The sequence below is a fragment of the Uloborus diversus genome, chromosome 2 (genome assembly GCF_026930045.1).
Source record: "Uloborus diversus isolate 005 chromosome 2, Udiv.v.3.1, whole genome shotgun sequence".
Taxonomy (NCBI): domain Eukaryota; kingdom Metazoa; phylum Arthropoda; class Arachnida; order Araneae; family Uloboridae; genus Uloborus; species Uloborus diversus.
In genome coordinates, this window is record NC_072732.1 from 219,572,342 (window position 1) to 219,585,356 (window position 13,015).

A 13,015-nucleotide genomic window follows, 5' to 3' on the forward strand; every position below is an offset into this window, starting at 1 on the left:
AATTGATTACATTGTTTATACGCCACCACGCAGCACTTACGTAAATAGAACTTTGTGCGAGTTTTGTGGGAAGAAAGAGCATAAATTTAGATTTTCAATCAATATTTATTACGTTTTTTCTCATATTTGATGTGTGCCACTGATCTTTTCGAAGTAAAAACTCAAATTGAAATAAGTTCAAAGGGAAAATTGAAGTACTAACTAAGTGTGGAAAGTGAAATATTATACATCATTCTAGTTCAACGGAATAACAGATGTTTGAAAATAAGATTATAGAGCTTCCGTTTGCGTGTGTATGAGCGCACACGCACAAACGCGCAAACACGAACAGGCGACAGAGTTTGATTCGCCTGAGAGCTCACGGGAGTTCAGCTCCTGAAAATAGTTTTCAATTTTGTTACATTTTTACATATTAGTCAGAATTCAAACAATTGGCCTTAGAGAATAAGCTCTGCTGAGGATAGGGCTCTTACTCATTATCTTATAGAGATGTATGAAGCCCAATACACACACAAAGATCAAGCACATATATACACATGCATGCATATTTAAATTATTCCGAAGCTTTATACTGGCGGCAAGCTATGCTTAATTTTAATATTTCAAACTAGAATGGGTTAACCACTAAAATGAATCCTAATTGAATCAGTGCGTCCGAAAATCAGTCGTCTCCTGTGTTAAATCATAGAAGACTAGAAATTCGCCCGCCAAGGTGATAACGGGGGGGGGGGGGGAAATTGTTTCTAGATTTGAACGAAGCCATTGTTTGTTTGACGATATTTTTATAGCTGAAATTTTAACCCTAACACCAGTGGATGAACCCTAAACCCCAGTAGGTAGCGTTCATTGTTGACCATTTTTCGTTTCTTCATTCCCCTGAAATGACACAGTCTTACCAGTAAAACGTTAATTGTTTTGGTTTCTTCGTTTTCCCCATAGAGTAAAGAAATTACATAGAGAGGCTTCGCTGTACTAAGAAATTGAAGCCGGAAGTAACACCTCTGTATCCCAAAATCTTTAGTTTCTCACTAAATATCTTGAGATACATTTTGATTCAAAACATTCCACTACTGAATTGGTTGTCACAATTCAGTTGAATTACAATTGGTTGTTAATTTAATCTTAGATATTGATGCAAGTTTATGAGGCGCGTTTTTAAAATTGCATCAAAATAAGAATTAAAGTGACTGGCGGATTGGTTTACATTTTATGAGTCTCTTTGCAGGATTGGTGAAAACTATTCTCGCGAAGCGATCATGTTATCATAACCCCGCTCATCATTGCACCGCTGTATCCCATAATTCCGGCTTCAATTTCATCTCCTTTTTTTCATAGACAGGGCGTCTCTATGTAAATTTCTTTACTCTATGGTTTTCCTAAAATGAAAATCTTACTAGTAAAACAGTTAAGTTACTGGATCCAGTTCAGCCTTCTCACAATAAAGCCTTTCCCTGCATTTTAAACATTACGAAACATATTATCAAACTATCATGCCGTGACGCGAATTTCATTGTTGAAACACGCAGGCTACTCGATCATCGGCTGTTATCTATATGAGGATGACAGGTTTTCGAACTCATTGATTCAAATCTGTTAAGCGGCTCTAGCTAAATCTTAAAATATCGATGATGATGCATGAAGAGGCGGGATCTTTTGAAATTTTAGACACCATTTTCATTTTAACTTGAACTAATCTGATTTTTGAGAGCTAAAGGGGTCTCAATCTTACATCCCTTCAGTTTTAAAAATAAAATATTTTTCAAGGATGCGTTGACTTTAGAAACAAATTGGAAATTTTACTTTCGTTTGTGAGATAGTTGCCAGCTACCGAACTTAAATTTTCTCATAAATAGGCCAAGGCGATGGGGTAAATACACTTCTTGTGTTCAACCAGACTTTGAAATAACTGAGAAGTTAAGGTTTTGTTTTAAGTTTCTTGAAAATTTATTGCGGAAACGTGTCTTCGTGAACAAAAAACCATTGTGCGATTTTCGCGACAAAAAGTGTCAGGATAGTCACTGGCACGTAGCGGAAATTCGAACAAAATGGCGCCATTATTTTACAATTAAACGCTCGGCAGACAGAACCATTTGAGCTGATTGCTGCAGAACACGATCTCTGCTTGCAGCACCATGGAAGGGAACAGAAAGGGGTGTTCATTTAAATGAGCGGCCCGTGAAGTTTTAACTTCGGTTCTGTTGTGGCTCTGCCAACTAGGATGCATCGCGTCGCGTGAAAAGTCAAAATACGGTGTCCTTTTCCGTGAGTGGCGTTCAGGGTCAGAGGGGAGAGAATTGTTTTTCAAAGTGAATAAGATGAAAGCCTTGTTTCCTGGATGATACTTACCGCTCGAAGGAAAAAGGAATGGCGAGGGTAGAAGATTCTGTCGGAGAAAAAAATGGGTTGCGTTTATTTTTTGCCATGATTTTCAGAAATTGAAGGGCTTGTTGCAAAAAAAGAGGTAGCTAAAATTTCAATGTTTTCAAAAAGTCTACATTAGAGCTGGAAGAAATAAACCACTTTTTGCTTCCTTTTACAAAAAAGGAAGTATTGTATTCGCGAAAAAATTTTCACTCAAAAATCGACCTTAATTTCCATTTTGCTCACACCCGAATGAATGTTGAGTGTTTTTTTCGACTCGACTGCACGTGGATAAGTGCCTAAGAGCGTACAGACACGCGAAATATCCATTTTGGCGATTCCCGAGTTAATTACAACGAGTTTTCTCGTTACGTCTGTATGTACGTATTTATGTATGTGCGTACGTGCGTCGCATAGCTCAAGAACGGTATGTCCTAGAAAGTTGAACTTTGGTACATAGACTCCTAGTGGGATCTACTTGTGCACCTCCCCTTTTGGTTGCATTCAGATGTTTCTAAAGGTTTTTTTTGTCCTTTTTCGGGGGGGAAATCATTGTTAATTTCGATGTAAACTCAAGTGGTCTTATAATTTGTCGGGCACTTGGCAGTATATCGCCAGCCTTTTGGTCGCCAAGTTTTGTTGCCAACTTGGCGATAAATTTGGCTATTTTTCTTTTTTTTTTAGAATTTGGTTTCAAATTGGCCACTGTTGGTGATATTTAGAGAGTAAACTATTGAATCACATTAAAATTGACAATAACGGGGAAATGACGGAGTAAATTGGAGTAAAAGGAAGTCATGTGATGCGCACATCAGCTCGTTTCTTTTAAATATTTTCAAAACTCCTCTTATATATACTGCCGTGGGCAGGTAAACGGCAGTATCTGCAGAAATAGAGTTTTCGAGATATTTGAAGAAATGTGTGTTGGATTCCATAATAACAATAGGTGGTGTTGGAATTACACGCTTTTTTCGCGCCTTTTGTTTTTGCAGCGAAACCAAACAAGCTAGCTCGTACGATAAAACTAACGTACAACAGACGACAAAAATGCGAAAAAATGAAGAATGAAAAATTTGCAGTTACTGGCCTTTACCTGCCCACGGCAGTATGCTTCTCAGGCTGACTAGGGGACGTTAAATATGCTCGTAGTCACAAAGTCCTCCAAGTAAAACGATACCTCTGAGGGTGTTGGACCAGGGATTACTCGGTTTCTGGTCTGGTTCTAAAAATCACAGCTGTCTTCAGGGTCCCATCCAACTGTGAAATGCGCCGCCAGCTCAGTCATTTCCAGCCGAGGACTGTAGTTTCGTGTTTATTAGCACTCATCAAACCGGCATAGGAAAGTGACTGAGCCGGAGATGGAAAACCTCTTAAGGAAGCCAAAAGTGCGAAACAAACTGGTAGCTAATATAGAATTAGCAGACCAGACGAGTGTCCGAAGCAATGGTTCGGTTCAACTCGAAGATTGAAGGCGAGGCATGGTATATTCAGAAAATTACCGCCCATTAGCCAGAGCTAAAAAACTGCAGTCCTCGGCTGGAAATGACTGAGGTGGCGGTGTATTTCACGTATTTCTGCTTTAGCCCTGGCTAATGGGCGGTAATTTACTGAATATATCCCATCCAACTGGTTAAGTCACAAATAGTGGTAAGTACGAGGGACTCTGAAGTGAAAAGTACCAGGACTGCGAAGTCGGAGTCGGGCTGATTTTGGGATAAAGGAATTAGAATCGGGAGTCGAAGGTTTAAAATTCCTGGCGTTGCAGTCGAAAGCCTGCAACTCTCCCAGGGCTTGCGGAGTCGTAGTCGGACTAATTTTGGCGTAAAGGAATCTGAGTCGAAGGTAGATAAATCCCTGGGGTCGGAGTCGGTTACTTTCCCTCAGACTCCGTAGCCTTGCTCAGTACGGTTGTACAAGAGAAATCATGAAAATTTAGAATGTGATTTAGTGTTTTAAGCTTGTGGATGTTTTGAAAATTCAAATTTGAAGCTACAGTCGAGTCCCGACTTACGCGAGGGATGCGTTCCAAACTACCTCGCGTAAGTCGGAATTTCGCGTTGTGGAACAAGGTATGTACAATTATTTTATATTTTTTTATAAGCATACCCAATTGTTTCAGACATTTGTTAACACCCCTCCTATTGTTTCAAACCATTTATTAACTATATATTGCCGTATCTTTTACAAAGAGCCGACTTTTTCTGTATTTTCGAAAAAGCGTTATTATTTGACATAAAATTCTGTAATTTAGCACAAAATCAATGTTTAATTTTGGAGAGAAACTTAAAACAAAGCAGTATGGTACTTACAGTATGTACACTACAGCATTATTATAGCACATAACAATATAGATATAATAAATACATTTATAATTTAAAAAATGAAGAAGGTTTATGCAGCGCGATCAGAATGTTATCAGAATGTATTTTATCAACGTTCATACGTAAAATGAAAAAAAAAAAAGGTAAGAATCGGAGCGGTTATTTGTATAAACTAAAAGCGTTGTTTAGACTAATACAGTGGGTGAACTTCCGCTTTCAGTGATGCTAAGGGAAGAAAGTCCATTCACAAAACCAATATTTAGTGTCAACGAAACCCATTCTAACTGTCGGCCGCTCTTTTCCGAAAAATTTCATGTTGCAGGCGAGTAATTTGTGTCCGAACTAAAAAATTCATTACTCATGAAAAACTCGCGTTATAGCCTTTTCGCGTAAGTCGGATCGCGTTATAGCGGGATCCGACTGTACCTCCTTTTTTCAGCAAGCCCTTCAATTACAAGAAACCTTTGTGAAACTGTACGGCAATAAACTACAGAGTGGTCCGAAAGTGGGCGTACCGTCTTTGATTTTCAATATTATGTCAGCTACGGTTGAATGGTTGCTATACACAGTTGCCTTGAAGTCTTAAGAGTCATGAACTTCGGTAGAACACCATCAGTAGAATGTCGTAACGCAGCTGAATTCTGCGCCATTTTCTAGCAAATGTTCAGCTGAATGGTCGGGAATTCTTAAATATTTCTCCGAAAAACATCTATAGATAACAAAATACATTTTTTACATTTATAATAGGCGTTTAAACGGTGTTTTAATCAGCGCTGCTATTTTTATTACTTATGCGTACAAATTTGTTAAAACAGTCACAAAATAGAAAAACAATATTTTGTTTTAAAAAAAATGGAAATCTTACTTTTTAGCTCAATCTTTCTTACTTTTGAATGTAGTTTTCAATAGTTTCAGTCGCAGGCTTTACTTATTTATGCTATATGTAAATGTGTAAACAAAAAATCACATGATTCTTATCAACTTTGTACAAAGTTAAATTTCTTGAAATTGTCTTTCTGCTTATTGCTTCATGGTTTTTACGTCGATCGTCTCCTGTGCTTGGTGAGAATTGGATTCTGAATTTAGAAAATAATAATAATAATAAAAATAATTACAGAGTTCTAACTATCGCGCAAATGTGAAATAAACTTCATTACGTTTGAAAAGTGAAAAGGAGCAACAATTTATTTTCAGTCAACTGTCTAAAAGTGCTGTTTAAAGTAGAGATTGAGAAACCAAAAACCATCTTTGTCATTTTGATTGTTGGGGGGGGGGGAGGAGGAGAATGTAATCTAGCCGCACTGGAAAATTTCTAGGAACCTGGGATTTCTTAAAACTTTCTTGTAACAAATGCAACTTTGTTAAGTAATGCAACAAAGGCTACTTAAACAGAAGCTATATCGTATATTAGAAAATTTTATGGAATTCCATTTTTATATAGTTTCTAGTAGTACTGCAGTTTTTATTTATTTATTATTTATTTATTTTATTTATTTATTTTTACAGTGTTTTGTGGGTTTTTCAATCAAAAATCATAACAAATAATCAAATGCTCTTGCTCTTAAATTGCAACAAGTTGATTCTTGATTTAATTGCTACACTAAAAAAAAAAAAAAACGCATTAGTAAACTGCTCGTTTACTTGAAAATCTCTAGTGAACTGGAATTAAATGAACTTTTCTAGTAACAATGGAACCTCTTCTCAAGTAATGCTATTGGGGGAGGAGTTGTATCGCTAAAAGAAAAGTTTATGAAAACCAGCCAGGAAAAAGCTCTTCAAAAATTGATACTCATATTGTAATATTTTGTGGAAAGTCAAAAATCACTTTTGTTTTAGTTATTAAGATTTTAAACACTAATTGAGGCCTTCTAATATTTGGTTATTTACTTAACATTAAGCATATCTTAAATTAAAATATTTTTTGCAATTAGCCAAGTGCATGCGGGGCTTTTGTTTACTTATTTATTAAATCAATTGCATTTTCATTTATTAACTTTTTTTTTTTACATTCCTTCACTTAATTCCTTCATTACTCATTCACTCACTTTATTTATTCATTCATCCACTATTTTATCCACTCATTTATTTTTCTTCATGTATTGATTAATTATTTCATTCATTTATTTGTTTATAGCTTCATTATTGCCTCATTTCATCTTTAATTACTCATTCATTTAATCAAAAATATTTTTAGTTATCGGATAGAAACTGCTTTATAAGAAAAATATTTTATATTTCACTTTGCCCCGTGAAAAATAAAGTGAACATTTTCCACTTTTTTTTTTTTTAAATACAAATTCAGTGCTAAAATTAAAAATAATGTTTCCATGCAAGTGTTATTGTAAAGTACACTGTTCTTTCTTTATATGCTGTAATTTCCAAAACAAATTTCCAATTTTTAACACGCTTTTATTAGCTTCACCTGTATGTATGTATGTATCTTGTAACGGAATCTTGCAGCTCAAATTTCGGCCACTTCCTGCGATCGGATTCTTTTGAAACTTGGCACGCGACCTCAGACCCGATGACAATGCAATATTCTATAATCAAATTAATTAATTAACTCTTTTAATTGTTAGTTTCTTCCAATTTTAATCAATATTTTGGCATAAATCCAACATTGTGAAAAAGGAAAAATTAAAAAAAATACATTAAAAAATGCTCGCAAAAATTATTTAAAAATATATACAAAAACCTTTAATTTTTCTGCATTAGATTAAAATTTGTTCCAATGTTCCAAGGTAATTAGAACATGAAATATAATTGTTTTAATTAATTTCATGCCAAAGTTTAGGTGAGCCTTCAATTGGAAATTCATTGATGATCAGATCATTGTTGAACAAAACGTTTATTCAAATGCATCTCAAATTTTCAAAGTAATATAAATATGATTTCCGCAAACATACATCGATGACTCACAGTAGCTTCCCATCGGGGTGCCCTTGTCTTAACTTTAAGATATTACATCGCACTCGGTTATAAATAATTTCGTCGCCTGATAATTCTCCAACATAAGACTAAAAATCAGAAAAATAATATAATAGTTCAAAAAACTAAAAAAACACGCTTTCGTGGCAAAATGAACTAAAAAGTGAAAAATAATCTTTGGATGAAAGTAGTTTACCAATCACTTAATTTTAATGTAATACAAAAAAGCGTGGGGGGGGGGCTTCTTATCAGTTGTCTTGACTTTCTTCCATTTGTTGTCCAAGCAAAAATGTAAATAGACAGCACCCCACGCTTTTTTGTATTACATTAAAATTAAGTGATTGGTCAACTACTTTCATCCAAAGATTATTTTTCACTTTTTAGTTCATTTTGCCACGAAAGCGTGTTTTTTTTTAGTTTTTTGAACTATTATATTATTTTATTTGAAAATGCTAAGCCATTTTACCTTCTCACTTTGGCTCACATTCCCCCAAAACTACACAATTGTCAATGAAAATGCATCAGTGATAAAACAAAAAAATAATTACTTGAAAGTGATCTGAAAAGTTCTTTTTCAAAGAAATAAAAATTAAAGTTCGTTCACTGGAAGGTAAAAGATTGAATTGCTATAAAATGCTGTGCAACCTCTTTGGTCATTACTCTAGGTCTAATCACAGACGGAATGTGGGGTGTGCCAAGTCGGCACAAATTCCAATTTTGAATCTTAATACAAAGATAAAAGTTCAATATCCCTGAGATACAGAAAACAATAGACGTTTATTTGGATTCTTTACTTTTGTTTGAGTTTTCTTAAAAATAATGGCAGTTTCTTGTAATGATTTTATTTACTATTATAGGTTTAACAGGGTGGAGGTGGAAAAGCTTTATTCAGAAAAGAGAACCAGCAAGAAGTTGCAGCGACTCAGTTGGATAAAAGGTAAGTTTTTTTTTTTTTTTTTAGTCGAGACGGAAGTGCAGTAAAATATTGTTTTTAATTTAGAGTGATATTTCTACTTTGATGTTCCCTTCTCACCGTGGTAAATCTGTACTCATTGTGCCAAAGATTTTTTATTATTACATCGCTGTAGAAGCTATGGATTTTTTTTTAACACTGGGATTGTTTTTGAATAATATATTTTCAAAACACATTAAAATTACAAGTATCTTCAATAGAAACTTTCAGATTATTTTCTTCACAGAAAGTCAAATACATATTAGCATACTCAATGCAAAGTTTTTGCAGTTCTTAAGAGGTACATAATCTGTTGGCTTCCAGCACCAAACCCATAAACTTTATACGATATTTGATATCTTCCTTCTGACTTTTACAACTTGCTAAAAAATATTCTGTAAGTTTCTTTTGAAGTTTTTTTTAAAAAACGAAGCGTAATAAGCTATTATTCAATGTATATTAACCAAAATACTTCTGAACGCTTTAGTTTGTGATTAGTTATATTCATGTTTTTTATTTATTTATTTTGTGTGATTAAAGGAACAATGTTCCTCTTTTATCTGATTTGCGAGAGTACGTTTTCAGAAGCACAGGTATGCAAATCTATTGAACCCTTACTCTAATTATCAGATGTAAATTCTTCATTCACACCATAAAAATAATTTTTTACGATCAAGTTAAGATTTCCAAAAACAAACGCTTAAATTTTGAAAATATGCACCACGAATTTGAAACAAAGCAGAAATAAGAAGATTTCAGTATAACATTTAGGAATGGTAATAATCGCAAAGTAAGAGATAGAAACTAATAATTAGTTGAAATAAATCTAAAAAATGATACTAGTGTGTTAGTTGCCAGTTCATAAACTCAAAACTGTTAAGTCAAAAAAATTGTAAAACTCGTGAAAAAAAACTTGATTCGTAATTTTAAATATACCATTTTAAAATTCAATCAATGCAAAGAATAGTGTGCGAAATTTTTTTGTCACTATCATAACGCGAAATTTTTTTTTTACCTTATATCATTTTCGGTTTGTCCTCGAAATCCTATTATGTTACAAGATGAATTAAAAATGGAAGCGATTAAAAATACATATTTTCATCTCATTCATCTGATAAATTGACTCTCGAACTTGGTCAAGGAAAACGAGAACGAGCTCTGAGCGGAATTATACATTTAAAGAAAAGAAACTAAAAAGAGAAACATAAGGAGTGATAAGGAGCATGATGGCGCGAAGCAATGATAGCAACTCGTTTTTAAAAGGGCTCCAGAATAATCGTTTTTTTTTTCTTCTTCTTTCTTTCTTTAATGGAATCGTGGGACGTTTCAGGTGGTACATCTGTCGGGGCGACACGACTGCGTGCGGTCGACCTTGAGATGGAATAGGGGGGAGGGAAGGGGGTCGAGGTGGTATGCGGAAAGGTATTTAAATAACGTTTCACGTTCGAAATGGAAAGCAATTGATAGTATCAGATCGCCTCCCGCGCACTAGTCAGTTGCAGAGCACGATTAAGATAGCACGCATGGTACGATACGACGCACGAAACTTTACGAACGAAAGGATACTATTCCACCCACCTGAACATGAGTGGTGGTTGATTACGTTGGAATTATTTCCATGGAAATGACTTAAGACTTGAGACTTGATTTTATGTTTCGAGTGAAACCTTTTTTTTTTTCCCCTACTCATTTTGTATTTGTTTATAAAATGAAAATAAGAATGCGCGCAATATACTTTTTTTTTCTCATTTGGGTAAATGTGATTTTCCGTCTAAACGAGCTGATGTGTGCATCACATGACTTCCTTTTACTCCAATTTAATGTCATTTTCTCATTATTGGCAGTTTTAATATGATTCAATAGTTTACTCTCTAAATATCACCAACAGTGGCCAAATTGAAACTAGATTAAAAAAAAAAAATTGTCGCCAAGTTGGCGACAAAACTTGGCGACCAAAAGACTGGCGATATATCGCCAAGTGTCCGTCAAATTATAACACCACGTGAGTTTACATCGAAATTAACAATGATGTCCCCCCAAAAAGGGGCAAAAGACCCCCTTTGAAGCATACAAATGCAACCAAAAAGGAAGGTGCACAACTAGATCCCACTAGGTGTTTATGTACCAAATTTCAACTTTCTAGGACTTTCCGTTCTTGAGTTATGCGACATACATACACACATACGCACATACATACGTACGTACAGAGGTCACGAGAAAACTTGTAATTAACTCGGGGATCGTCAAAATGAATATTTCGGGTGTCTGTACGTTCCTAGGCACATATCCACTTGTGGTCAGGTTGAAAAAAAAACTCAACATTCATTTGGGGGTGAGCAAAATGGAAATTACGGCCGATTTTTGGGTGAAAATTTTTTCGCGAACACAATACTTCCTTTTTTGTAAAAGGAAGTAAAAACGGAATTACGCGAATTTCATTCTTCAAATTTGCAAATTTCCTTGCTATTATTATATTTTTATCCTATTAGCTAAGCAGAAATATAGAAACTCAATGGAAACAAAAACTAGGCCCTTCTCCTCTCAAAAATTTCTGTCAATTTTTAATCTTTTGAATCATTATTCGCGGGGGAGTGTCTTGTTGACACAATGCTTTACTTTCCATATGTTCAATCTGTAAACTTTTATCTGAAAGAGAACAAAGTGTTTACTTTTGCATCTGGAATGGATCAATGAATCGATGATTTTAGAAACGACGTATCCTTTATAAATCATCGATTCAGTTAAAAGGAAAACGATAAAAGTCTCAGGAAATGAATTTTTAACGAAATGAATAAAATTATATTAACTGCATTTTTGAACAGTATTGTCTAATGCTAAAGAACTATTAGTGATGTGGAATACTAATAGCAGATGTTTCAAGATTGTTTTTTAGGCGCAATATTTTAAACTTTACGTTGACAAGCCTACTTTCTAAGTGCAAGCAAAGGAACACATACGTTCTTTCCTTTTTGGGCAATATTTCTTCAAATTATGGATCAAAAACAAAACCACCCTTTATAATGCTCAAAGAGTTGCTATCTGTTTTCAAAATCCACTAACGTAAGGCCCGTTTCTTTTACTCGATCTGCAGATTCCAATGGCGAGAATCTTAACACAATACAGATTGTGCCAAAAGGACGCGTTATTTGTACAATTAATAAAAGAACTGTCATGTTAGAACATTTCCTGACTTCGTGTTTTAGCGTTCATTGATTCACTCAACACCAGTGCCAAACTGTTGCTCGACTTTCCCTGCAGAGCATATGAAAAGAAATTAACTTTCTCTAAATACCAGATAATTAATCTCAATGTGTCGCGCCTAATGGATGGAACAGCTACCGGCTAATTATTTTCTCCGAATCCAATCAGGACGTTTTCTCTGACGAAATAGGTTATGCATGCGAGGAAACACTTTCATCAGCTCTTCCTGCATGTTGCGAGGCATAGATTCGGAGACTAATTAACCATCATAAACCGAATTTCACCTAAAAATAAAAGAACCGTTTTCCCTTCAGACAATAGTCTGTTATCGCCGCTTAGGTTGAACACTTTCCTTCTTAAATCTGTTTTTTGTTGTCTGTTCCATTGTGCGCAGTAAAATTCGGCAGGGAATGATGAGAGTCCTAAAGGTTCGTTCCATTTTAGGTTAATTCCCAACAGAATTCATTAACGACTTTCCGCATTTTGTGGTTTTAATCTCTTCAGACAAAACAAACGGTTTTGGACGCACGCTATTGCTTCGCCTTTGGTGTCGCCGCTCCCTCTCACGAGCACTATTGTTTTACTATTGTTTTCGGGAAGCTCTGAACCTCTTCATATACAATGACGTCTTGAATACGTCCAAGAGACTTTTCATTTCAAAGAAGTAATAAAGGGTGTGGAAATTCCCTTCCCTGAGACTTTCAATGATGAGAATTCATCTGCAATGGCAAGAGAATGACATCTCCCACGCGTCATGGTACAAGTTATTGCAATGTCATCGCATTTGCAAATGATTTTTTTAGTATGCTTACGGACGGTAGTACTTTTTATTTTCGAACAGCTTTACACTCTTTCACCTTAAATGACTTTTGGAAGCCGTTTGAGAGACGTTCATTTTCATAAACAGTTCAGAAATGCCTTTCCTTAAGGCTTTCAAGGACTGAAATTCGTCACAGAGGGTGCACAGAGGGTGGGGGTGAAGAAGGGACATCTGTTGGCCCGGGCCCGAGCCTGAACGAAGCCCAATATTTTTAAAACTAGGTGTGAAATATAGGGGTAAACAATATGTAGAGGGGCCCGGAAAAGTCATTTGTGACGCCCCCCAAAACTTCTGTTCATGGCCCTAAACACAGATGTTCATTTAATGTTCCATTGAAGACGGACAGTAATGGCACATACAATGAATGACGTTTCGGAGACATCAAAAGTCACTTGACCACATGAAATGAATGGTGTCTGGCAGATGTCGTTC

General features: G+C 35.3%; 1 protein-coding gene across 3 annotated transcripts in view; it reads left to right on the plus strand.

Annotated features, from left to right (window-relative positions):
- The window catches only part of LOC129216277 (uncharacterized protein DDB_G0284459-like), a 307,700-nt gene that overhangs the window by 50,335 nt on the left and 244,350 nt on the right, over positions 1–13,015 (plus strand). For all 3 annotated transcript variants that reach the window (XM_054850483.1, XM_054850487.1, XM_054850486.1), the window contains exon 2: positions 8,468–8,547. The gene's annotated coding sequence lies outside the window, so the exon portion shown is untranslated. The remainder of the gene's footprint in view (positions 1–8,467; positions 8,548–13,015) is intronic.